Raw genomic sequence first — 24,298 nt, 5'->3', positions numbered from 1 at the left:
ACTTTATTCCAAATATTCCCTCAACTTTTATCCCACCTGGAACTCTGATTCACCATGTAATTCTGGCGAGGGATTGGCTGAGTTCTTCATATAAACAAGCATCTAAAAGAGTCCCTGATACATAATAAAGGATGCAAATTGAATACATTAATTTATGCATATGCAACTTACCACATTGATGCATTCATAATGAGAGAGAAAAGTATGTCGTATGTCAGAGACATAAGGATACAAAAGCTGTGTGTGAAATATGCCTGGGCTTTGAAAGTCGTCGTCCTATCTGTTATCTCAGAACTTGAAAAGAATGTGTATTCTGCTGTTGGGTGGTATTCTATAAATGTCAGTCAGATCCTGTTGGTTAATGGTCTTATTGGATTATTTTATATCTTTGCTAATTTTCTTTTTTTAAAGATTTTATTTATTTATTCATGAGAGAGGCAGAGACACAGGCAGAGGGAGAAGCGGGCTCCTCGCACAGGGCTGGATGTGGGACTTGATCCCTGGACCCAGGGTACGCAGACGTCCCATATATCTCTGCTAATTTTCTGATTAGCTGTTCTCAGTTGTTGAGAGAGAAAGAGGTGTTCAAGTCTCCAGCAATAGTTGTAGATTTGTCTAGTTCTCCTTTCTGTTTTATTGGGTTTTGCTTCACATATTTGCAACTGCATTGTTTGGTGTATACATACACATTTAAGATTGTTATGTCTGCTTGGTGGATTGACCCTTTCATCGTGGGATATGATGATGTAATGCCCCTCTTTATCTCTGGTAATTTTCTTTGCTCTGAGATCTACTTTATTCAATATTCATATAGCTACTTCTGTTTCCCTTTGGTTAGTGTTTGTATACCTTATCTTATTCCATTCCTTTACTTTCTAGCAGATTCTATCATTATATTTGAAGCGACTTTCTATTAGACAGTATAGAGTTGGGTCACATTTCTTTAATTTGTTACATGACAATAGATACCTAATACAATTGGCATGATATCAGTGTTCTCACCTTCTAAACCCATAGAGTCCCCATGACTCTGCAGAACAGGTAGGTGACCTTAGAGCATGTGCTCAGTGAATGAACTTTATTATAGCACATCTGTCAAATCTTTCTGGATTCCTCTCCTAATAAAAGATATGGCATCCCAAGAGCTCCCTAAGATCCACACTGAAAATGTGTTAGGTGTAATCTGGTTGCTGTAATGTGGCTGGTTGACCCAAGGAGACATATGCCCAGAACTTCAAGGATGTTCTTAATGTTAGACTTTAGACGGTTGTGGTGAAGCATGGCAAGTTTGGACGCAGCCTCTGTCTCATCATGCTTCTTGCTTTATAAGCAAGTGTGGAGCCTTGCTGCCTTTAGCAGTATCCTCATGTGAATGTTTCTGGCTGATAAAAAGTGTTCTATGTAGACCCCCTTCAACTTTTTCCCAATACCTTCTTGTCTCTCCTTCCCCAGGCAGTCTCTGCTCCCCCCTTCTCACTTCCAAAGTTTTGGTCTGCCTTTTACTTCTGAGCTATGGGCCTTCCAAAAAGTTTCTTCTTGTCTTGAAAATCTTTAAGCGTTCAGCATGGGATATGAGTCACAGCTATTTTTCTTCCACCTCTTTTTACAGGATAAAGACTTAGCAGACTTGAGGTTGGAAGAAAAGACATGAGTTATTTTCACTTCAGGTAGAAGAGTGTTGGGTGTTGTCATTTTTCTGATTTTTCTTTCAAATTTCCGCTAACAAAAAAAATCAGATCTCCTGCATGAATCGTTTTTGAAATTTACTATATTTTTTAAAGTGTGTCTGTCTTCCTCCTGAATTTTCATTCCATCATCTAGCTCTTTTTTTTATTAATTAATTTACTTTAAAAATTTTTTACAGATTTAGCCTTGGGAGAGGCCATGCCCATCCTAACCTTGACTTTTCTCAATTTCTGTTTTGTTTCCTTTGCTGCAGAAGGTAGAGACAACAACAATTCTGTTTTACTTCACTTCGCTCTCTGTGTTGAGTACTTCTTCTTACCCTGTGCCTTTGGTAGGTTTTGTTAAAGCATGCTGGACTTGCTTTGGTGTGCCACATTGGTCTACACAGTGGTCAAGTAACAAGTAAACCCTCTGTCTCCTGAAAAGGAGTTTTAATTGTCAAGAAGGGGATGAACCTGAGACCATGACATGAATTTTTGAAAAGCAGAGCTGCTTCAAAAGGGAGAATAAGTTTAAGAGACCCAGTGTGAGGCCTGGAAAGGACCTTAGAAAGTCGGAGTGCTTGAATTTATAGCCTAGAGTCTGCAGTCTTGTCTGACCTGCGAATGCCCCATTTGCTCATTACACCCACGGAATATAAGCTCCAAAAGACTGGATAAATTCTTACAATTCCAATGCCATTGATGTTGCTGCCCAAAATGGAATGGCCCAAGACCCCAGAAGCAGGACGGGCAGGGTTAGAGACAGAGCAAGGCTGGGAGAACTTGCTTCCTTTGCTGCCCTCACAGCCCCTCAGCAACCAGGGATCTCCCAGCCCTCAGTCTCCTTCCCTGGAATCTTGAACCACAAGGCCCTGAGCCTCTGTTTCCTCTAGACTTCCTACATCATGACCTGACTTCCCTAGACATCCCTAGATGTGGGGTCCCCCTACTGGCCTGAACTCAACAGACCGTACCTATCTCGGATGCTCACCCACCACCCACTTCCCAGATGAGAACAGGTTCTGGACTCACACCCCCCCCAAGGGATATTGTGAGGCTAAAAATGAGATAAAAGGATAGTCTTCATGGTGGAGATACTTAGTGACAGTAGAAGTAGTGGTTGATAGGGCTGAGTAAAGAATAACTGGCTGCCAACCTTAAGAGGGAAAAGCCTCAGGCTCTCTAAAGACTTTAGCTTGGAACCAGTGGCATAGACACAAATTCGACCTCTAGGTTTGTAATGCCGGAGACTAAAAGGTCCCAGGAAACCAAGCGCTAACACACAGTTTCAGATCTGGGTCTGTGACTCTCCGGTTGTCATTAAAAATGTTTCTGCTTATCCAGCAAGGCACATTTACTGGGGATTAGGAGAACCCATAAAACATTGCTCTCTATTCAAAGTCTTCTTTAGATAAACCCTCTGAAGCTTTGAAGTATCCACTTGCTAAGGATTTTTCATTACCCCTTATCCTCTTGGCAAAGTGCCTGGATATTTGTGTTTGTGCATGCACTATTTTTTTTTTTTTAAGGATCTTGGTAGATCTAAAGATCAACCCATACCACAGAGGCAGATGAGCAATATTTTTATTTTTCAATCATCAACAGAAGACATTCAGACATTCCATTTGTGATTCCCTTATTGTCCAAGAGTATAATGCACTGGGAAGGGCCTTGGTTGGGATTTAGAGGCCTGACTTCTGATCCTGGCTTTGCCACCAACTGGTTATAAGACCTTGGGTGAGTCTTTCAGGACTTAGATTCCTCATGCACAAGGTGAGGGATGGGTGAGCTCTAAGCTTCCTTTCTGAAAGTTAAACCTCCACTTCTAACTAAGTTTTCAATGAAGACTCCACCAAATACAGGCTTGTCTAACTTCCAGCAGTACTTGGGGACAGCCTGCGGGGAATGGTAGCATGAAAAGAAAATGAAACCAGGATTCTTTTCAACACAATCCATGGAACATTAACCAGTTTTGGTTTTTTCAAAAAAAACTGTAGAGGTGTACGTGTGTGTGTGTGTGTGTGTGTGTGTGTGTTTATGTATCTCTGTTCACAAATTTATGTGAACATGGGCTCAGAGGAATTTTTTAGAGATTGGATGAAATCCTGTGCTCTTCAAACTCTCTATAAGTAGCAGAATCCTTTCTTCAGTGAAATTGTATGCAGACTCTGAGTGCATACAATGCAAGAATGAACCTCCCACTGTGGAAACCCGCAGCCCATCTGCTTCTTGATTCTCCCCTTCTCACCTGCATCTCACCTTGATTTCAAAGGCTCTCCATAGAACCCAGAGCTTCTGGGCACCAGGCTGCATAATTCACAGGGAAACAAACTGAGGCTCAGAGAGGCAGGGACTTGCTCAGGGTCAGACACCAACTGGTGGGAAAGCTGGGGCTCCTGAACACTTGTCCAGGAACGCCTATCCTTTTCTCGCCATGATTGTTTAAGTGATTAGGTCCATAATCACATGTGTGCATCCATCGCCATGAGAACTCTCGTAGGATAGTGGGAGTTTCAAAAGTCAACAACAGCCAAAACAGCATCAGTGTTAAGATTCAGGAAGCCCCAGGCCTATCAGCCTCTGGCTCATTATACAGATTACTCTTTTTGTGAAGACAAAGAGGACCTTATTGCTAAAGTGCTGTTTCAACTGAGCTATTAAAAAGAGTCTTGTTTAAAAACTCATTTTATAAGTAATTAAAGAAAAGAGATGGTCCAATCTTTTCACCAGCTCCCTTGGAAAATGTTCCCGGACCAGCAGCACCTGGTGGTAGAGTGAGCTCACAGCAGGGCACACCAAAGTATGAGGGCCCCTCACTGTAGCCCTAGTGCCCAGAGCCTTTCTGGGAAACTCTGTATCAGTCTTTGTGATTGTATAGCTCCAGGGTCCAGCCCTAGATTGCAAAATATTTCCCCTTTTGGACTTCAACTCGACAATAACTCAACAATGTGACAACTCAGTAGGAAACGGACCTTGAACAAAAGTGATAGGTATCTTTAGCTTGGCCAGAGCTGCCCGGGAAGCTCAGGGGCAGATTAAGTAATCATATCCTATGGCCTTCCTTCTTGCACAAAAGAAATATTTGCATCATGCAACCCAAGCACATTTCATACAAAATCTCATCCCCCCCTTTTCCTCTGGGTGGCATTTGGCATTTGTACGAGTTCCTAATGTTTTGTTGCGGTCACAAATAAACCTCCCCTGCCCACTCTGTAGGGAAGCTGAATCACAGACTGTTAGAGCTGGGTTGGCCTCAGAGGTCATCGAATCTAATCTTGGCATTTCACAGCAAAGGAGTCAGAGAGCGAGATGGGGAAGTGACTTGACCCAAGTTGTAGAAGTTAATAGCAGAGCTGGGGCACTAGCAGAGCCTCTGTCTCCATATCAAGGTCTTTTCCACTACTCTGTGGCACTTCCTCCAAATAAGCTACAACACAGTGACAGACTTTTCTATGTGGTTCGCCAGTGTGGGTATTTGCAGTCAGATAACCGAGATCGGTTGGCACCTCTCATTCGTTGAGCACCTAGAAAAAAAGCCCCTCAATAGGCTTACAGGCTGGAGAGGAAGAGAGATACTAAGTGAATAATTACTAAATTCCTAGGTTCATAGTTCCAAGTGTGTACACACCTCCAAGAAGAAGAATCAGCTGCTCTGGGAATGTTATCTCAGGACTGAGAGGGACTGTTTACATCCAGGGTGGAATTGGATTGGCCGATCCTGTGACTTAGCAGGTACAGATGTTGCTTCTTTGTTCATCTCCCAGAGGCTGTTCACATGATGTGTAGACTTCAGCCATTTGATTCTGCTGCTCTTCATTTCTTCAGTCCGAAGAGGCTATGTCTAGGAAGACAGGTACCACAAAAGAACTAAGATTCATACTGTCTTATTCTCTGGTGTAAGTGCTTGGACAAATGGAGTACTGAGGGGACATTTCAATGATCTATGGAGCCCCACGTGTTTGTGTTCTTCCCGGGAAAGGCCTTGTTGGATATTAGAATCTTGATTGCCTACTAATGCACTTCTTTGATTCCTTACATTTACATCAAAACTAAAGTGGTGGCTTCAAATTGAACAACAACCTAATTTGGAATATTAACCCCTCCTCCTCTCCAACCCCCACCATTTCGGCATGCCATTCCTGTTACAACTTCTGCAAAGGCAGTCTCTGCAGAGTTAGAAATCCTGCCATGAATCTTTCTGGAAAATGAGCTAACTTGCTTAAATTCCTTGTCATTCCAGAAGTATGTAAAGAAGCAACAGTTAAAGGAAATTCTGACACCCTGGGTTTCATATTGAAGAGTTAATCACAGGACTTTTTTCTAAATCAAGGAGGTTTGAACTTGGGATCTGGGTTGACACCTGGTGGAGCTCTGCTTGATCCAACTCCTTTGATTCTCTTCCCAGCTTGCTTTCCATCCTCAGACCCTTCCCTTCCTCTTTCTTTTCCACCATGTTCATGAGGTTTCCCTGAAGCCCTTTCTCATTTTTCCATTAGTCCCCAAGTTTGTTCAAATTGTTTTCTTCTTCTGAGGCGACTCCCTCCTGGCTTTTCCTGGCTTTCTCTGCACCCTGCATCTTCATGGGTGGCCCCATCTCTTCTCTCTCCACTTGCCCAGCTTTTCCTTCTCTCTCCTCCCGCCCCTCATCGTGAGAGCCGTGCAAAAGCTGGCACCAGGCAGTAGGGAAGGGAGAGACAGTGAAGCTTCATGTCCCAGCATTTCCTTCCCCTGGCTGGGTAAGTGCCTCAGGGAGAGGGCGCTGAGCTTGCCTGGCAGAGGACAATGTGTCCAAAGCAAGTTGGCTTTGTGTCAGCATTCAGCTTTGGTCAGTGCTTTCTCTCAGTTGAGTAATTGGGCCAAGTTTGGCCAAAGTCCCATTCAAAGTCCAGTTCTGGAATATGTGTCTATTCCTCCTCTCCTTCTACTTTCCCCAGAGAGCCCAGGAGGCCAGACAAACTGTTCCCACACCGGGCTCTCATCAGGGTAGCTTGACATCACTTTTCCTCTCCAGGAAAAGAACTAGAGTTGAACTTTCCTTTAAGCAGATCCAATATAGATTTAGAATTAGAGAATAACATCTCTTTTGACAAAGAGTTTTATCGCAGAAGTGTTTTCGATAGAACATGATTCAATTTCTGAGTGCTTCTAAGCTACTTTCATGTGTACACTGCATCAGGTAAGACATACTGTATATGAGAGGCATTGTCTGGCCAGAAGACACTACCAGCCTTGCCTGGTCTTGACTCTTGCCCTGAAATTCTACCTCATTCTGTCTCCATTTCTTCCTCCATCTTTTCCTGTTCTTCCCACATATCTGAGGTGTGGCTGCACAAGTAACCATGCCACTGGAATGTAACAAAGTAGGCATCCAATAAATCCTACTAAAATAACCTGACTTGAATTACGCATCCAAATGAACATTGTCCTCTCAAGTAGTCATACTTTAATTTATTGCAATGATGCTGCTGGTCCTAAAACCCCATTTTGGAATTTATCTCTTCAAATTGCTTTGAAATCACATCCAGATCCAGTTTACAAGCCAAAATTATAAACTCATAAAGAGGCCTTAAAAATAATCTGGTACAGCCCCTGATTTTATAAATGAAGAAACGGAGCCTGTAGAGTTTATGCATTTGTTTTTTTCTCCCCCTCATCAAGACGCCATCACCACATTCTTCTGTAGAATAAATAAAACAACAATGGCACTCTCCCTCCCCTCAGAGAAGAGCCTCCTGTTGTAGCTGGAGAGAGGGCACCATGAGGAACCCTCATCTGTGGCAAGTAACCAGCCCCTCCTCGGTGCCACACAGCTTCTGGGGTGCCAAGATACACTCATTGCTGGATTTTAAAATGTTTTGCTAAATGCGTCAAAAATAAAAGACTCATTTTATCTAAAAAAAAAAAAAAAAAAAAAAGACAACACTGTTCACCCATTAGTCATTTGATTAGTAGACTCAAATATCTTTGTGAAGCCCGCAGACATTACAATAGAAGAGTTACCAGTTACTAACAACGAGCTGTGCTAAGTTCTATGCCAGGCATTCCTCACAACAGAAATGTACACCAGCAATATTATAATGTGCAATTTCTGGAGGAGGTAAAGGAAAGTAAATTAGATGTGACTTGCTCAGAGCCACCCAGTGATGACGTGGCAGTGGTGGCTTGTGAGCCCAGGTCTCTTGGGTTTCAAAACCTGTGTGCTTTTCTAACTCTGTGGTGCACTAAAGAAAGCCGAAAAAAAAAAAGAAAGCCGAGAAGCTGTTCGTTTTCAGAATGTTAGGAATCATCAGACACTGTCATTATGAAAACTAAAAGAACTTGCAATCTTAAACAAAGCATTTCCTGCAAACCACACACATACCCACATGTGCATGCAGTTTACAAAAGGTTATAGAATGCTAGAAGTAGACAGGAAATTGGAGAAAAACTCTTATTTTTTAAGCAACAAGTCTGAGGTCTAGAGAGATCTCAACCTTTTCCCCAAGCCCCATCAGCAGCAAGTGACATCTTCCATTTCAGGCCTAGAGCTTTCTTCATTATGTCCTGGTGAGGACTCTCAGCCACGCCTTCACTCTCCACGGCAATGAGCTGAAGGTGTTGAGACTTCAGGACACCACCCCAACCCAGGCACATTGTCCCTTCTGGATAAATCATTCTCGTGCAGTGGAAAAGTTTCTCCAGGACAACACCCAAATATTGCCTAACTTCTAAAGCTGGTAGTTTCTGCATCTAGATCTTCCCATTGACACGGCTGAAGCACAAGAGAATTCACTCTGAGGAGCTGTCATTCAGGAAAACTCTTAACTACATTTTATTTCTTTTAATCTCGCAAAACAAAACAGAGAGAGAAGAATACAAAAGGTTCTGAAATATCACCTTTCTAGCCACCTTCTTTTATGAATTAGGCGAGGAAGCCTCTTGCCCACATCAAAGCAGTTAAGGGCAGATTCAGAGCCTGAAAGATAATTTTTTCCAACTCCCAACTCACTACGTTCTACAATACTACTAAGTCATCTCTCCTGCCTTATGTATTTGAGTAGAAAGGGCCATCAGGCCATGGCTCTGGTTCCTCTTACCTGCTATTCAAGACAAAGTCCACTCTGCAAGAGCAAAAACTTGCTGGCCATGTCAGAGCTTCAGACGAGATTTTTGCTTCTTCTGGGTGTGAGCAGCAGGAGCTGACCTAACATGGCCAAGCCGATGAAAGCCACAGGGGCCTGCATTATTTACTGTCTTGACTCAAATCATATAAGGGGATTTTGGTGGCTCAAAAAGATAGCAGATTTCATCCACCAAGTTTTGCTATGGAGTTTCTCTTCTGCAAGCTTGAATCAATAATCCGCCAGTTGATTTGCTATTTGTTGAGGCTTGGCCCTGTGTGGAGTCTGAGCAAGCCACCATGAGACACTATAAAAAAGAGAATGGACCTTGTGTGCCTTTAGAAGGCATACGGTGACTTATTTATGTAGTGTTGTCTCATCTTCCAATGAACAGCCAGGACCATGCCTGAGTCATCTGTGTGCCTATCACCTAGCCAGGACATTGTGGGGGATTCTCAATAAATATTTACTGAAGGAATAAGTAAACGAATGTCACCTATACGATAAAACAATAGCAACATGAGACACTTCAAGTCTTTGCTCTGAACAGAATACTGATAATAAGCTATTGGGAGTCAGAAGAAAGAAGTGAGCAAAGGTGTTTCTTTGGAAATTTAGGAACTCAACTGGGCCCCAAAAGATGGCTCAAATGTGGTCAGTATTAGAAGCAAAAGTGGCTGTCTTCCAGGCAGAGGAAAGTAATGGGAGCAAATGAACGTCAGTGGAAATTTATGGAGTGGTAGAGAAAGCTTGACATCTCCATCTGGCTGTCCTAGACAGTTTCCTTCAAATCAGTGTGTGCAAGAATGAGTGCTTCATTTTTCCTCACAGACCACTCCCTGCCCTGACTGGCAACTCTACAGTCTAAGCCAGAAACCTAGAGATCACTGCTCATTCCATCCAACTAACCAGTCATTAAGTTGAGATGTTTCTGCCTTACAACTATCTCTCATTCTATTTCCTTCTCTTCATGTGAACATTTGTGGCCTTAGCTCAAACTGGCATTGCCTGTCACTTTGCCATATTTCCCCAACAAGTCTCCTTGTCTCCGTACTGGCCCTGCCTACTTATCTGTACAACAGTTGCTTATTGAAAACTTTCCTCATTCCAAAAATGTTATAAAAATTACTATACCATAAGAGATAGTGCATTGTAGAAATATATGCATATGTATACATTATATATGAATATATGTGCCTGTACATGTATAAATATTACACATAATTATAACTATACAGGCAGTCAAGGGAAAGAGAAAATAAGGATAGAATAAGACAAGGATAGATAAAAGTTTAGGCATACAGATGTATGCCAAAATTCTACATGGTGGCAGTATATGACGTACTAATAGATGTTAAATGGGATATTTTTCTGCATTTATATGTTTCACAGTTAATAAGGGAACTGAGGATAATGTGCACTGAGAATATTTTTAGGATAATCAGTTGACCCAAATGTTATGTTTTGGTCTTTTGTTGTCTAGATGATGATTTTAAAAGATTAAACTCATATTACTGGTGTTATGTTGTGTGTGGACCAATATTGCCTATAAAAATATTTTATATATAAAAAAGGCAATATTGAACTATATGCTACAGAATACCATATAACATATTCTAGTTCATATTCTAGAATATCGGCTCTAGTCTCTAAATGGCCAATAAAAAGAGTGGATTACATTGGGTTACCTGGATTGCACTGTCAGTAAGTTTTCTTAAAACTCATGTTCTCTGTCAAGGAGAAGCAAAACATTTTTTAGTAGTAGCTATGAGAAGAATGTTTCTCTTGAGGCCTCTTAAAGGAGACATGGCTTGATGTAGTGGACAAGACCTCAATAACATCCTTAAAGCAAACATGACAGCAAATTTCATGTTAAAAATGCTCTCTCTTTTACAAGCTGAGGGCATACCACCAGAAAAAAAAATTATTTTTTTTAATTTTTAAAGATTTTATTTATTTACTCATGAGGACACACAGAGAGAGGCAGAGACATAGGCAGAGGGAGAAGCAGGCTCCCCGCAGGGAGCTCAATGTGGGACTTGATCCCAGGACCCCGGGATCACAACCAGAGCCAAAGGCAGATGCTCAACCACTGAGCCACCTAGGTGCCCCCAGAAAAAAAAATTTAAAATAAAATTTTAGAGTGGATTTAGGAAATTCAGAGGAAATCCACTTCTCTGTGGTGGCTGTCTTGACCTGGGGCTGGAGTAGGGGTGGATATCTAGGTTGTTGAGAGGATTGTATGAATAGCAAATAATTTTTTAATAAATATGAGTTCGTATAATTGACTTCCTAGTAACAGTTGGGCTTATGCCAAAAGAAGATGAAAAACAATTACTATGTTGCATGTAACCTAAGCTATTTAAAAATATTCACAGGAAAAGGACACAGAAAAAACACATCAATATGTTAACAGTGGGACTCTGGATAGTGAGTATATATGTAACTCTTTTCTTACTGTTATTTATAGTTTTCTGTACACTTTGAGAAAATTACTTTAGCTCCTGTGTTGAGAATAGATCAGGCTGGGGTCGGGGTCGGGGAGGGGACGGGCAGTTGAGTAAGAAGGGTAGAAAGAGGGAGACCAGTCAGAAAGCCTCTTACCTGGGACTGGGAAATAGATATGAAATAAATTTTAAAACAATGACAACAAAGTACCATATACCTGTAATCTCAACTACTTAAAAATATAGATAGAAAACAGATTGGAAAAATGTGTTCCAACAAGTTCTTGATGGTTACCTCTGCATGAAGAGTTTATGTATAATTTTTTTATTATTGATTATGGTTTGGTACACTTTCAAGAGTTTCTACAATGTACGTGTTAGTTTTATCGTTTAAAAGAGTGAGAAAAGAATTTCCCCCAGAAGACAGTTCCAAGACTGTTCTAACATAAGGAAAAATGATTTATCTGAAAAGTATCATGTCACTAGTGAAAAAAATAATTCATTTCATGACTTCCCATTGCCTACGGAATAAGAGAGGTTTCTCAGGCCTTTTATGACCTGTGTCTACTTCTCCAACTCCTCACTTCTTGCTCTCCCCTTTGGCAACACCAGATTCTCTATAGTTCTTCAAATACACGGTGCTCCTATGCTTCCAGCCTTCATTCACTCTGTGTTCTTTTTGAAGAGCAACCTCCCCTGCCTTTCTTCTTGCTCTGAAAGCACCCCTCACTTAGTCAATTACTTCATGATTCTGCTTCCTAGATAATGCCCCCCTTTCTAGAAAGCCTTCTTGCACCCCTCCATGATAGTTTCCAGGCATAACATGTTTGTAACCCATATTGTGTTGAATTTAGATTTTGTCTACCCGTCTACCTTTTTCCAAGTGAACCATTGGTCACTCATCTTTACTTATCCTAGCATGAGCATTATTGAATGGCACAGAGGTTCTCTAACAGCTTTCTCACCCAATAGGATATAAGAGGATCAGACCATTTTCCCAGGTTCTTCCCAAGACAGCCCTTGCTGTGGCTTGTGAAAGACAATGTCTGACTAAGGATCCAAATCTTTTGTGATGAGAATGTCACATGAGAATGTCACATGTGGTCACGTGAAGGGTCTCTTTCTGGTCCCATTGCTGTCTTCCCATGTCTTTAGATACCATAGGTCAACATACAAACTCCTGAAGCTGGTCCAACTCTTTCATTTGACTGAGGAGACACTTAGGGTCTTGCTTTACCCATGGCCCAGAGCTGGTGGACATCTTTTGTGTCCTTCCAGCCTAGTGCAATTCCCACCACATGAGGGCCTCAGATATTCTCTATCATCTATTCTTCTTTGTTTCATCTTTCTTTATTAACAATTCTTTACTAATGTCAGAACCATTTGTAACATAAGCCTTACAAAAAGAGGCTGCAGGCCAGATTTGGCCCAGAGATCATGGTTTGCCAACTCCTCAGCAGGCTTGTGTTTAAACCGGTGGGTCTCAGCCAGAGATGATTGATCTTATCTCCACAGGACACATGGCAATACCTGGAGATATTGATTGTTGTGACTGGAAGGGGTGATGATACTGGCATCTAGTGAGTAGAGGCCAGGGATAATGCTAAACATCCTACAACGCATAGGACAATTCCCACCATGAAGAATGTTCTGGTCTAAAATGTCTATAGTGCATAAATTTAAAATCCTTGGAAAAAATAAATAAATAAATAAAATCCTTGGAGTAGAATAACTGCCCTCCTTTGCAGATGACGGGGAAGATTCCAGGAGCTTCTAATGGGGATCTGCTGAGTACAGACAGTACAGGCCCAGGGAGGCCCCGTCTGGAGTGACTCGGAGCTTTGGTCAGTCAGCAGGAAACCCAGGGATGAGTACCATCTAAAGAAAGGATGGACTCTGGATTCCAGAGGGATAGAATCCCCTGGAAAACAATTAGAAGTGAAGATCACCAATATGTCTTCAAATCATATGCAATAGAGAAGAGATCTGTTTCTGGAGAAATGTATCTCTAGGTCCAATTCCCAGAGACCAGGGAAAGAAAGGCTCAGTTGGAGGCGGTGACTGTGTTTTGCCCTGTCATGTCCTTTTTCTTCTTCTCTGAAGAACAATAAATTACAGTTTCCCTCTGACTTTCTCTTTGCAATGTTGGAAATGAGTGCTTAATGAGCTACTACTTTATGCTAGACACTAACCTTCAGGGACAGTTTTTAGGCTGAGTATCTAAGCTTTTTACTTCACTGGCCTTCCTACACTCCATGGGAGTTTTTTTGTTTGTTTGTTTGTTTTTTTAAGGACAGACACTCCAATATCTCTCAAATTAAATCACAAGAATTCCAAAGGAACTTGGTTAGAAGTTCTCTTCTTCAGTGCTAAACTGTTTTTTATAAGATTTTTAAAATTTATTTTTTCATGAGAGACAGGGAGAGAGAGAGGCAGAGACATAGGCAGAGAGAGAAGCAGATTCCATGCAGGGAGCCTGATGTGGGACTCGATCCCAGAACCCCAGGATCACCCCCTGAGCCAAAGGCAGACGCTCAACTGCTGAGCCATCCAGGCGTCCCTCTTTTTCAATGCTAAACTTTTTAACTTTTGGCAGAGATAAGAGTGGAATCATTCAAAGGTACCTTTCATTCATCTCCTAGAGATTAAGTAAGCACCAGGGCCAAGCAAATCAGTTCAGGAAATGCAGGAATTCAAACAAACAAACAAACAAACAAACAAACAAATGCCTTGGTTTGGAAGGGTGATTGAGGAATCAAGGATCACAAGTCAGGGTGATGGGTGTAGGTGGGGGTCCCCTGAGCATGTTCCTGGAACCACAGAATGGGAACCTAACTCAGGCTGCAAGCAAGGTATGGGAGGAGGGGCTTGGCTCCTTCCCAGAAGAAAGGAAGGCTGAGCAGGACCCTATGTTTCTCTTTTCTCTTCTTATTTATTTATTTATTTATTTATTTATTTATTTATCCTACACTTCTCAATATGGATTTCCTCCTCAAGCGAGTTTGTACATACAAGGAGTTTCTGATTAAAAGAATGGAAGGAAGAAAGGAGAAAATAAGGAAGGGAAAGAGGGAAGGAGGGAGGGTGGGGATGTATGACAGACTCTGGTCTCTGCTTATGTATCCTTGGCTCCCACCGTTTGCTTGCACACTAGCGACCCTGCAAACAACCGCAACTCTCGGCCCGAGAGCCATCTCTGGCTAAAGGAGTGTGCGGAGTCTGCACCCAGAGCAAAGCTGGAAGTGCCTGGGAGCTAAAGGTCCCTGGAATAACCCTCAGCCAATGGCAGAGAGGAGTTGATGGATCAGTAGTCCAGCTGCCTCGCCCCGTAGAAAGCTAGCGCTCTGGACACATCCTATACTGTCCCCCAGATGTCCCAGCAGGACTGAACCCCCGCTGCCCACAGCAGTAACTGCCCACTAACGCACACTGTTTGGGCTTCCCTCCCCCTCTCCTGGTGGTTCTCCCTAGGGTCACCTCTCAAATCAACTCCTTCCACTCAAATGCTGGTGTCAGGGGTGGCTTTCAGCTGAAGATAAGCATGTGTGGAGTAACACACACTTGCCTCATTCCTGGGGTTCACCTGGGGCTCACCTGGGGCATGCACCCTTGGTGAGAGTGTTCCCTCGGCGACATAAAAAGTAGATTTTTTGGTTCCTCAAGAAAGCCCACACAATCGCAAATGTCTTGAATGGGGAGGGGACTATCCTGAAACACAGGTCACTGATCTGCTCACGTGCAGGGCGGTTCTTCTGGGGACAGTGGTGGTGGTGTGCGGGTCCGGTGGCCTGTTCATGCCACTCTGCTGACTTCACAGCCAGGGGCAGACTCAGACAGAAGCCGTCCTGGAGATGCGCTGATGTGATGGGGTGTCCCACTGGCCTTCCTACTCCAGAAGCACGGCATAGAATTCAGACATGACCGACAATATTAGGTCAAATCTGCACGTTTTAATGTCCCCATTGGCAGATCAAAAATCACTACGCCTAGTTTCGGAATCCATGATCTACTTGCGAGTGGGTCTGCGCATAATGTATGTGTCTGTGTGTGGTAGGAGGCATCTTTATGTATCTAATGATGCTTTAAATAAGCTAATATTCAAATTCGCTTGAGTTCTCTGAGCCCCCAGGAGATGCAGCTTATGGAGTAGCAGACGATGGGAGGAAAAGACAGTCCACGATTAAAACGTCACATGGGAGAAATGCCAAAGTAGAGGTCCCACCCTGGGAGAGTTATGAATTGACTGTACCCCTTCTCATCTCCACTCCCTCAATCATTGCTGATGGGCAGAGGGAAACCATTTTCTGCCATCTGGTTTTTGCAAAAGTCAGGCAGTAAGCTCCCTGGGACAGGGATCTTATCTTGTGTAGTTCAAGAATGAGCACATGGCTGTGTACACTCAACAAGCCCTATTAGTACTGAATGCAATCATAAAAATAGCCCAAACGTGGATATTTGATAATGCCCCCGCAGCCAGCCTTAGTCATCGTGTCCGCAGGGTACTGGGTCCCCCAGGCTGGTGCCTTGTGTCTCTCAGACAAGCACCTCGGCTGATAGGGCGGCTGCGGGCTATTGTGAAAAATCACACAGTAGTTCCCAGGATCCTGGAAAAACAGCAGTTCAATCACGACGGTTTTTTTCCTTGGTGTTTGACTTTGGCACTGAGTTCTTTTCAACTGAGAACTATGCCAAACATCTTGTTCGAACCCTTCCACTCGGCAGATATGCAAACAACCTCTCTGTAGCCTGCCAGGGGAAGGCGGGGAGGGGGCAGGGAGAGTCCCATAGAAAACACGGGAGGCTCAGAACCCTTTCTCTGCAAGCAGGAGCCAGCTTGGAGCGACATCTGGGAGCAAGACATGGACTGAGCAGCTAGGAGTGCTCAGCGAAGCATGGGCCTGGCAGCCGGGGTGCGGGGGTGGGCAGGGGGAGCACAGGGGGGCTTCTGCCTCCAGGCCCCCAGGCCAGGCCTTTCTGTGTGATTTTCAGGGTTGGCTGTCATTGCCGTTTCCTCCCCCAGGATAAGTGCACAGAAGTTAGGGGATTCTCCTCCAGGACCAGCTAAGACATCCCTAGAAAAAGGGATGAGAGAAAGCTGCTGGGGTGGAGACTGTGTCTGCAAATAAATATACAGATGTGCATTGGATCGTGTGTACGTGTGCGCACGGAGTGTCAGGATGGTCGCGGGATGGACTCGGCGTCTGTGTCCGGAGGAAGGACCTTGCACACAGGATTTCCTGGGGAAGAAGTGTCCCCCCTGAGCAAGCGGACCTTTTTCCCACAGCCCGAGAGGTGGCGGGAGGCCGCCTGCACAGCCTCCCTGGGCCGCGGGGAGCAGGGCCCGGGGAGGCCGGCGCCAACCCTGTGAGACCAGCCAGCCCGGCCCGCCCGGCTTCCGGGGCTCCAGCCCTCCGTCTCCAAGGCAGGAAAATCATCCTGCTTCTTTCCCAAAGCAAACCGTTCCTAGGAAAGAGCAGAATCTTAGGAGGAAATCACATCATCCGAGAGGGGAGAGCCAGTTCCTTTGTACTATTTTTCAGGGCTGCCTCTGGAGCCAATAATCTGTCATTCCTTGAATAAACAAGCACCTTATCATATCACAAACATTTATTTAACCCTTTTCTCCTGCACTTTTACCAGCAGGGAGAAAGAAAGCGGTTAGCAGAGCGGTTGGAGCCCTGTGGCAGAAATGCCAAATTCTCTGAACATTACACCCAATCTGTAAAGTGTCAGTCGGCCCTTCTCTCTGCCTCCATGAGATGCCGGAGCGGTCACCCCAGACTCAGGCACCGCGTTCCTGCCTCCCACTGCCGTTCCCACCCCCCCATCTCCATTAATACCCCTCATCCTTTCGCAGACAGGCCCTTAATTCCATCCAAATGGAGTCTGGGCTAATTTGTTAGGTTCTTTAGGGAGCTGATGAGGGAAATGGGAAGGGGAGAGACACACAAGGGAGTATTTACATTTCTCCTTTTCATGACAATCCACTTGACGGACAGAGCTGGTGAGCCCCAGCATTTTTTAGTGTGTGTGTGTGTGTGTGTGTGTGTGTGTGTGTGATATTTTTTAAAAGGCATATTCTTTGGCTCTGACATCACCAGAAAATGGAATGAACAAAGTATGTAAATTTCTCCAAGCTCCCACAATATCCATTTTCTCTCAGTGGATGGATTTTGTTTTTCTTTTCTGGTGTTGCTCCCACACAATGGGGCCAAATCTTGTTCAGGACAAAGAAACATATAAATAGAACATGCATGTGGTATGCAAGGGAACTTGTGGAGAGCAGAGAGAGGCTGTTTGGAAAAGCGTCTGGGGGCTGTCAGGGGGAACCACGGGGTCCCGGCCCGAAGTATTCCACAGGCAGATGTCTTGCCTGTCCCTAACGTTACAAACCAGAAATTCCCGAATGTTCCCATTCTTGGGGAAGCGCTAAGAAATGTTAGGATGGGTACAGAGGTAAGAGGGAAGGTGAAGTATCTGTGTGTGAGTATGAGCAAGAGTATGTGCCTCTAAGATGACCATAAGCCTGATTCACAGGCTGAGCGTGCTTTGCAGAGCTGGCGGAGTTGTCCGTCTTTACCAGGAAGGATGCTAAATCATGTGCAGTGTCTCACGCTCTGCATCATCTCGGTGGCTTCCACGGACCGGCTGAAACTTCCATCAAACGTGCTTTCCTGTATTAAGCATTTGCAATTGTTTCAGTGTCAATCATCCGCCAACCAACCCTCCCGTCTCATAACGGCGCACCACGGCTCCAGCCAAAAAGACTTTTTATCAGCGCAAGTTTGAACCAACTAATGTGTGTAGGTCCGGAGCGGTTATTTTTGTTTCCAAGTCTGGACACAGAATCACTTGTTCAATTTCCTGCTGGGTTATATCAGGCAGTTTTAACATGTAAATCTCTGATAAGGAGACTGACTAATTTACGCAGGTTGCCCTCTGAGTAGCTGTCAGAGTTGCCTTCACTTCTTTGCTGCTCCCTTTCTTCTCTAGTCTTTCTCAGTCGTTGTTGTCACCGCCGTTTCCAGCCCTCTCGTGTGTACCCTTATTCTTTAGGTGTTTAGAATATGTTCTGAGGCTGAGAGTGTTGTAAAAACAAACAACCACCCGAAAGCCCGTGTGTCCTTGACGTCTGTGTGGGAGTTCTGTTGGCCTGGATGTCTGCTTTACAGCTTGGGTGGGAAGTAAAGACGCCCCTCAGGCTCCTTCAAGCAATGTCCTCGACAACCGGCAGATTGTTAGTTTTTTTGAATTAAGATGAAAAACCAGTAATAATCTAAACTGCTTCTGGGCATGGATCTCCTTAACCAGCATCAGCCGATTTCAGCCGACGGGGCTTCACGACCTCTAAGTTGAAATTCTAGAGGCTGCTTGAACACTCGTTTCCGAAACCTGCCCTTGGCTGTAAACCTGTGGGTGTATCGATCCGTGTGGGCTTCTCCATTCAATAAGTTGATCAGGGGAGCAGGTATTTTCAAATAATTGCCCAAATATACAGACTGAGGTGGATCGACGTACCGTAAACCTGTACTCAACTATGTGGTGCTCTTGCCCCATGGAGTGGTAAACCTGGCCTCAGCAAAGTCCAGAGCTGTCCCCAGACTTGTGAGCTTGGGCACATTCTTTGAGGACTCAAAGTCAAAACCTGCCATCCCATTGGCTGGGAACAGAAGTAGAATCCATTCTGGGACTTGGTCAGCAAGCCAGGTAGGAGTCTGCTCCCTCTTCCAAGGCTTTGAGGATGGGGACAGAGAGAGCAGGGGTGCGGATCAGAGGGGTGGGGGGCATGAGACCAGGGGACCCTGATGTAGGTACCCTTCTTGCCTCTCGTCCTCTCTATTCCCCAGCCCCAGGCCTCTCCCTGCTGTTCCTACAATCACGCCTGATCTCTCAGAAGCCCTTCACTTTAGAGATTTTTTTTAAGACAATAAGATAATGTGGGACTAAATGCAAATGGGATTTTAAAGTAACCATTTGTGTATCCCCCAGTGATTCCTGAAAGGCCTTCTCCTTCCCTTGTCTCCGCTTCCCCAACAGTGAACTTTAAATCCTTCCGTCCATGGGGACAGAAGGCAAAGTATCTGGACTTTCTTAGAGGCTCCCCCCTTGCCAGTGTGGCTTTTCTTCTCTTTGTCTGAATACTCTTCTTTATGGCTCCTTGCCAGTCAACAGATGTAAACTATTGTCTGGTTATTAAAGGGAAAAAAAAAACCAAAATACACAAAAGCACACATGCCATCCGTGGTAACGACTACAGGACTGTCCACATATAATCAAATCCATGGTTTGGTGCAAACAATAGGCCACCAGCCTCTGCCAGTCTAGGAACTTCTGCTTTCTCCAAGGTCTGATTAAAAACAAACTTAGGCAAATGCAACATGCTCAAGAAAGGTGCACCTCTGTGGTCTTGGGGCTTTGCTGGGCAGCCCTCAATGCCACCTCCTCCCCATCTAGGTTCACACTATCTTTGGGCACCCTTAGGACCCTCGTAGGAAATCTTCCCTAGTCTGTGGCCTGTGCCCTCCTGTTTGGTCTCCCTAGCCCTCAACAAAGTAGTGTAGCCATGTTGAACCCCCTTCGTGGCTTGTTAGAGCAGGGGGTGCACGGGGCAAGGGGTCCGACCTGGCTTCACCACCCCCTCTACTTACCGGTTGGCAAGTTTCTGCTCCCTACCCAGTTTCCTTGTCTGCAAACTAACGAGGCTGAGCTAGATACATTCCTTCCATTTTTCCTTAAGCAAATATTTATTTAGCTCCTACTCTGTGCTAGACGCTGAGAATGGAACTGAAAACAGGACGAACAAGGTCCTGGCCCCCATGCAGCGTATGGAACATCGGGAGGAGGAGGAAAGAAAGAAAGTAAAAGAAAACAAAGTGTGAACATCCCTGGAGAGGCAACAGCCTTCGAAAGCAGTGTTAGGAAGGGCCCCCGTGTTGTCCTTCTGATGTCTTAGGGATGCAAGTCTCCAGGGGAGGTACGGGCGTTCTAGTGGGGAGCGTCAACCGTCGACGTCAGGGACACCTGTGCGACCCTGAAATCCCCACCTTGGTGGACACCTGCGACCCCTCTCCCAAAGACTGGACCCGGCCAGAGCCCTGTCTCGGCTGGTCGCTCCCTCTCTGGGGCTTGGGTATCTGCAGCCACCATTCCACTCTCCACTTTAACTGGGGGAATTTTCAGAAACAGCAGGCAAATGTGACACAACACCAGCCTGTAGCTCCACCCTTCAGTGGAACTGTTATTTTTAGTTGTCTCCTTTCTCTTTCCACAGCCATCTGCATACCTCCCTTGGTGAGTCATTTCTGAGGACATGTGACTTCTTGAACGTGAGGCTGGCTTATTTTAACAAACCAGTTCGTGTGACCCCATCTCTACCTGCAGCACTCATTAGATGGCTGTGGGGGGTGGGGGAGGAGCGCTGTGGGACCCCCAGCACCCCCAGATCCAGGCCAAAGGAATGACAACTACCCGCAGTCGAGCTGCAGGATGAGGCTCCTCGGGTGCACAACTGAGTCCCCGACTCAGAGAGCGGAGCATATTGTCTTTGCTCCATGCACGTAGCCGTGCGACTGACACTTGACCCCAGAGTCTCAGGCACAGGGAAATGCTCTGAGTCTGGAGCCGCTTCACCCAGCACCAGGCATCGAGGTCACGTCCTGAAAAATCACACCTTGCAAGGCTGTGAGTCATTTGTACAAGAGGCTAATCTTTCAAAATAGTGGATAATGAAATCGGAGTATTTCTAGAAGGTGTTGAATATAAATCATCTATCAGAATTTGTGGTCCTCTTTTTTTTGGGGGGGTCATAGAGTAAAATACTCCCGAGTCTATGTTTCAGGCTATGTGACAACAAGGACAGAAGCACCGCCAGCTGCGCATCCAGGTCAGGGTTCCGCTGGTGTGGCACGAAGGAGCTGGAGGAGCAGGGGACAGATTCCCCTTGGTGTCCAGGGAGTAGCTCCTTCCAGCATTAATCCACTCAATAGTCACTTGCTGGGTGTTCCCAGGGTCACCTCCCGCCTCTCGCCCCACGCCTCACCGCTCCGCAGACACATGGTCTGTTTGCCTGCTGGTTTGTTGGTTTTATTTCAAGTCTTCCACGATCTCAGGCTTCTTAGCACAGGACGTCCTCATGTGATAGCCTCACCGTCTGGATGTCCCTCCTCCTCCCACTCTGGAACTATATTTAAATGACTACTTGTTAAATTAATTTGCTGAAGGTCTGTCCTCTCTACCAGATTGTCATGCAGGCAAGCCTCATTCATTCACCGACTGCTCCTCTCACACCCAGCAAGGCACCTTGGAAATAGGAGGATTTCTCTCAATAAATGTGCTGATTTGGTAAGTCTCCTTGCTCTCAAAGTTCATAGTCTAACAAGGGGGCCAGCTGAAAATCAATGTGGTACATTCGTCTTTACATAAATGTAGACATCACCCTGTGTATGCGCAGAGAAAACAACAAGTGATTCTGCAGGAATCATGTGAGGGCAGAGTCAACAGAAGCTCTAACATTGGAGCTGGGCCTTGGAGTAGGAAGAGGAGTTTGAGTGAAAAGAGAGGAGAAGGAATTCTGAGCAGAAGATTTGGTACAAAAAAGACAGTGAGGGATAAAAGTATTGAATGGGTTCTGGGGAAAGCACACAGTCGAATGTGCTAGAATAGATCGTGTCTGAAGGGGAATGCAGGCAATTGTAGACATCTTGTGTTTTCTGCTACAGACATATTTTAAGCAAACAGGAACATAGTAAGGAATACATGAAAACTAAATAATCAGCTTGTGCTTTAGAACATTCTCTCTAGTGACAAAGTGGAAGACAGATTGGAACGGAGAGTGGATGAAAACCATCTAGGGGGCTGTTGCAGGGGTCAAGGCCAGAGGGGAGAGACAGTGGGAGCACAGCTGGCAGGCTTGGTGTGGCTCCGTGTGGAGGGTGAGGGAGAGGCGTTCACCAGATATGACTGAGGATCCCAGCATGGGTGCTGGGTAACAGACAATGAGCTTGCCACTTGCAAGTGTGACAAGAACATGGGAGGAGAATGGGGACTGGGGAGCAACGTGAGGAAGGAGAGCTCACTTGGCTTAGGACAGACTGGGTTCCCATGCCTCTTCTTCAGCCTGGAGGAAATGTCAAGAGCAGTATTTGTCAACCTTCTTCAAATTATTGCTCCTTAAGGAGCTTTTTAAAATTTTTTTTTTCAGGGCACTTGGGTGACTCAGTCTGTTAAACATCTGCCTTTGGCTCAGGTCAGGGTCCTGGGATCAAGCCCCACATCAGGATCCCTGCTCAGTGGGGAGTCTGCTTCTCCCTCTCTTTCTGCTCCTCCCCACCATTCATGTGTGCACTCTCTCTATCTCTCTATCTCAAATAAATAAAATCTTTTTAAAAATATTTTTTTCTTAATATCCCTGCCCCCATGAAATTTTAATACTCCAGCTACACTGTATATTTGTTTATATACTGTCTATAGATAGATCTATGCCTTAGATGTAAAGAGTAGGATGTTTTGCCCTCCCCCACACACAAAAAATTTTGCCCCCTTGAGAATGTACAGGAGGAGGAGGGAGGGAGGCCAACAGTACTCTGCTTACAAGGAGTAAGGAAGTTTTCATGCAGAGGAGCATTTGCAGTGGGCTTTGGAGATTGAGTTTAAAAGTTTATGTTTTGTTTTTACTGTGATACTATATAACATTGTGCAAGTTTAAGATGTACGATATGTGGATTTGAGGCACTTACATACTGCAGTATGATTACCATCATAGAATTAGCTAATACTTCATCACCTCACATAATTAACATTTCTTGTTTGTGGTAAGAACATTTACAATTTACTCTCTCAGTAACTTCCAAATACATAATATAGTACTATTAACTATAATCACCATAAGATCCCCAGAACTTATTTATCTTACAGCCAGAATCTTATAGTCTTTGACCAACATCTCCCATTTCTCCCACTCCCACTACTCCTGACAACCACCACTGTAACCTCTGGTTCTTTGGATTGGTCACATACATGTGAGATCATACAGTATTAGTCTTTCCTTGTCTGATTTGATCTCACTTAGCATAAAGAAGACATGATATGTATACTTACAATGAAATATTATTCAGCAATGGAGAGAAGGAAATCCTGCCATTGGAGACAACATGGATGCATCTTGAGGGCATTATGTTAAAAATCGGTTGTTGTTTATTTTTTTAATCGAGATAAAATTCTCAGGGAGTCTGGGTGGAAAGATAAAAGGGCATTACAATTGACGAGTGAGTCCCTAGAAGTGGGTGGAAGTGCCAGAAGAGAATCCACAGGAGAAAGAGATGTCTTTCTGAACAAGAATGGGTCCTCCACAGCGTTCTCTCATGTACAAAGGGTCTGAGAGGTAGGATAAGTGGACCAGGTAATCTGGAGATGAGGTGGAGAGAGATAGAAAAACAACTGACAGGAGGCAAATAAGCTCCCCATAGATAAGAGAAGGATTTTTGTTACCACGTTTTTGTTTTTTATGATGTTGTAATAATGGATGTTCCCGAACACTCCATTTCCTAGATTTGTGTACATATCTGTGAGAGAAATTCCCAGAGGTGAAGTGGCTGGGTCAAAGGGCATGTGATGTAAATTCTTGGTGCATAGAACCAAATGCTCTCTGAGAGGGTAGCACCAGGTTACATTCTCACCGTGACCTTCCACACACAGCCAGCACAACGTGCCATCAAATGCTTTCACCTCTGCCAAATCTGATAGTGAAAGAGCAGTATTACTTTTTTAGATTAAATTTGCATTTCTCTGTTTATGAATGAAGTTGAGCATCTTTTCATAGGGTTAGAAGCCAGTTTTAGTTTGTTGTGTTTTTTTTTTTGATGAAATGTTTTAGAGCTTTTGTCCATTTTGTATTTCATTATTATTTGCACAGTGATTTCTGTAAATTTTTCACACATTAAGGAAATGTTGTCTTTAATTAGTGATATAAGCTGCACATGTTTTCACCAGCTCACTGTTTTTTTTTATTTATTTATGATATTATTGTACAAGACACACTTCTCAAAGCTTTCGTATGGTAAAAGTTACCGATACGTTCTGTTATAGT

At 44.3% G+C, this 24,298-nt stretch overlaps 1 long non-coding RNA gene across 1 annotated transcript in view; it reads left to right on the top strand.

Moving 5' to 3' along the window:
- The first annotated feature begins 21,337 nt into the window (after positions 1–21,337).
- The window catches only part of LOC144315132 (uncharacterized), a 48,055-nt gene continuing 45,094 nt past the window's right edge, over positions 21,338–24,298 (top strand). Inside the window, exon 1 of the long non-coding RNA XR_013380910.1 lies at positions 21,338–21,555. This is a non-coding gene — a long non-coding RNA (uncharacterized LOC144315132). The remainder of the gene's footprint in view (positions 21,556–24,298) is intronic.

The sequence above is a fragment of the Canis aureus genome, chromosome 6 (genome assembly GCF_053574225.1).
Source record: "Canis aureus isolate CA01 chromosome 6, VMU_Caureus_v.1.0, whole genome shotgun sequence".
Taxonomy (NCBI): Eukaryota; Metazoa; Chordata; class Mammalia; order Carnivora; family Canidae; genus Canis; species Canis aureus.
The sequence above is the reverse complement of the archived record's forward strand: the minus strand, read 5'-3'. Positions and strand labels throughout refer to the sequence as shown.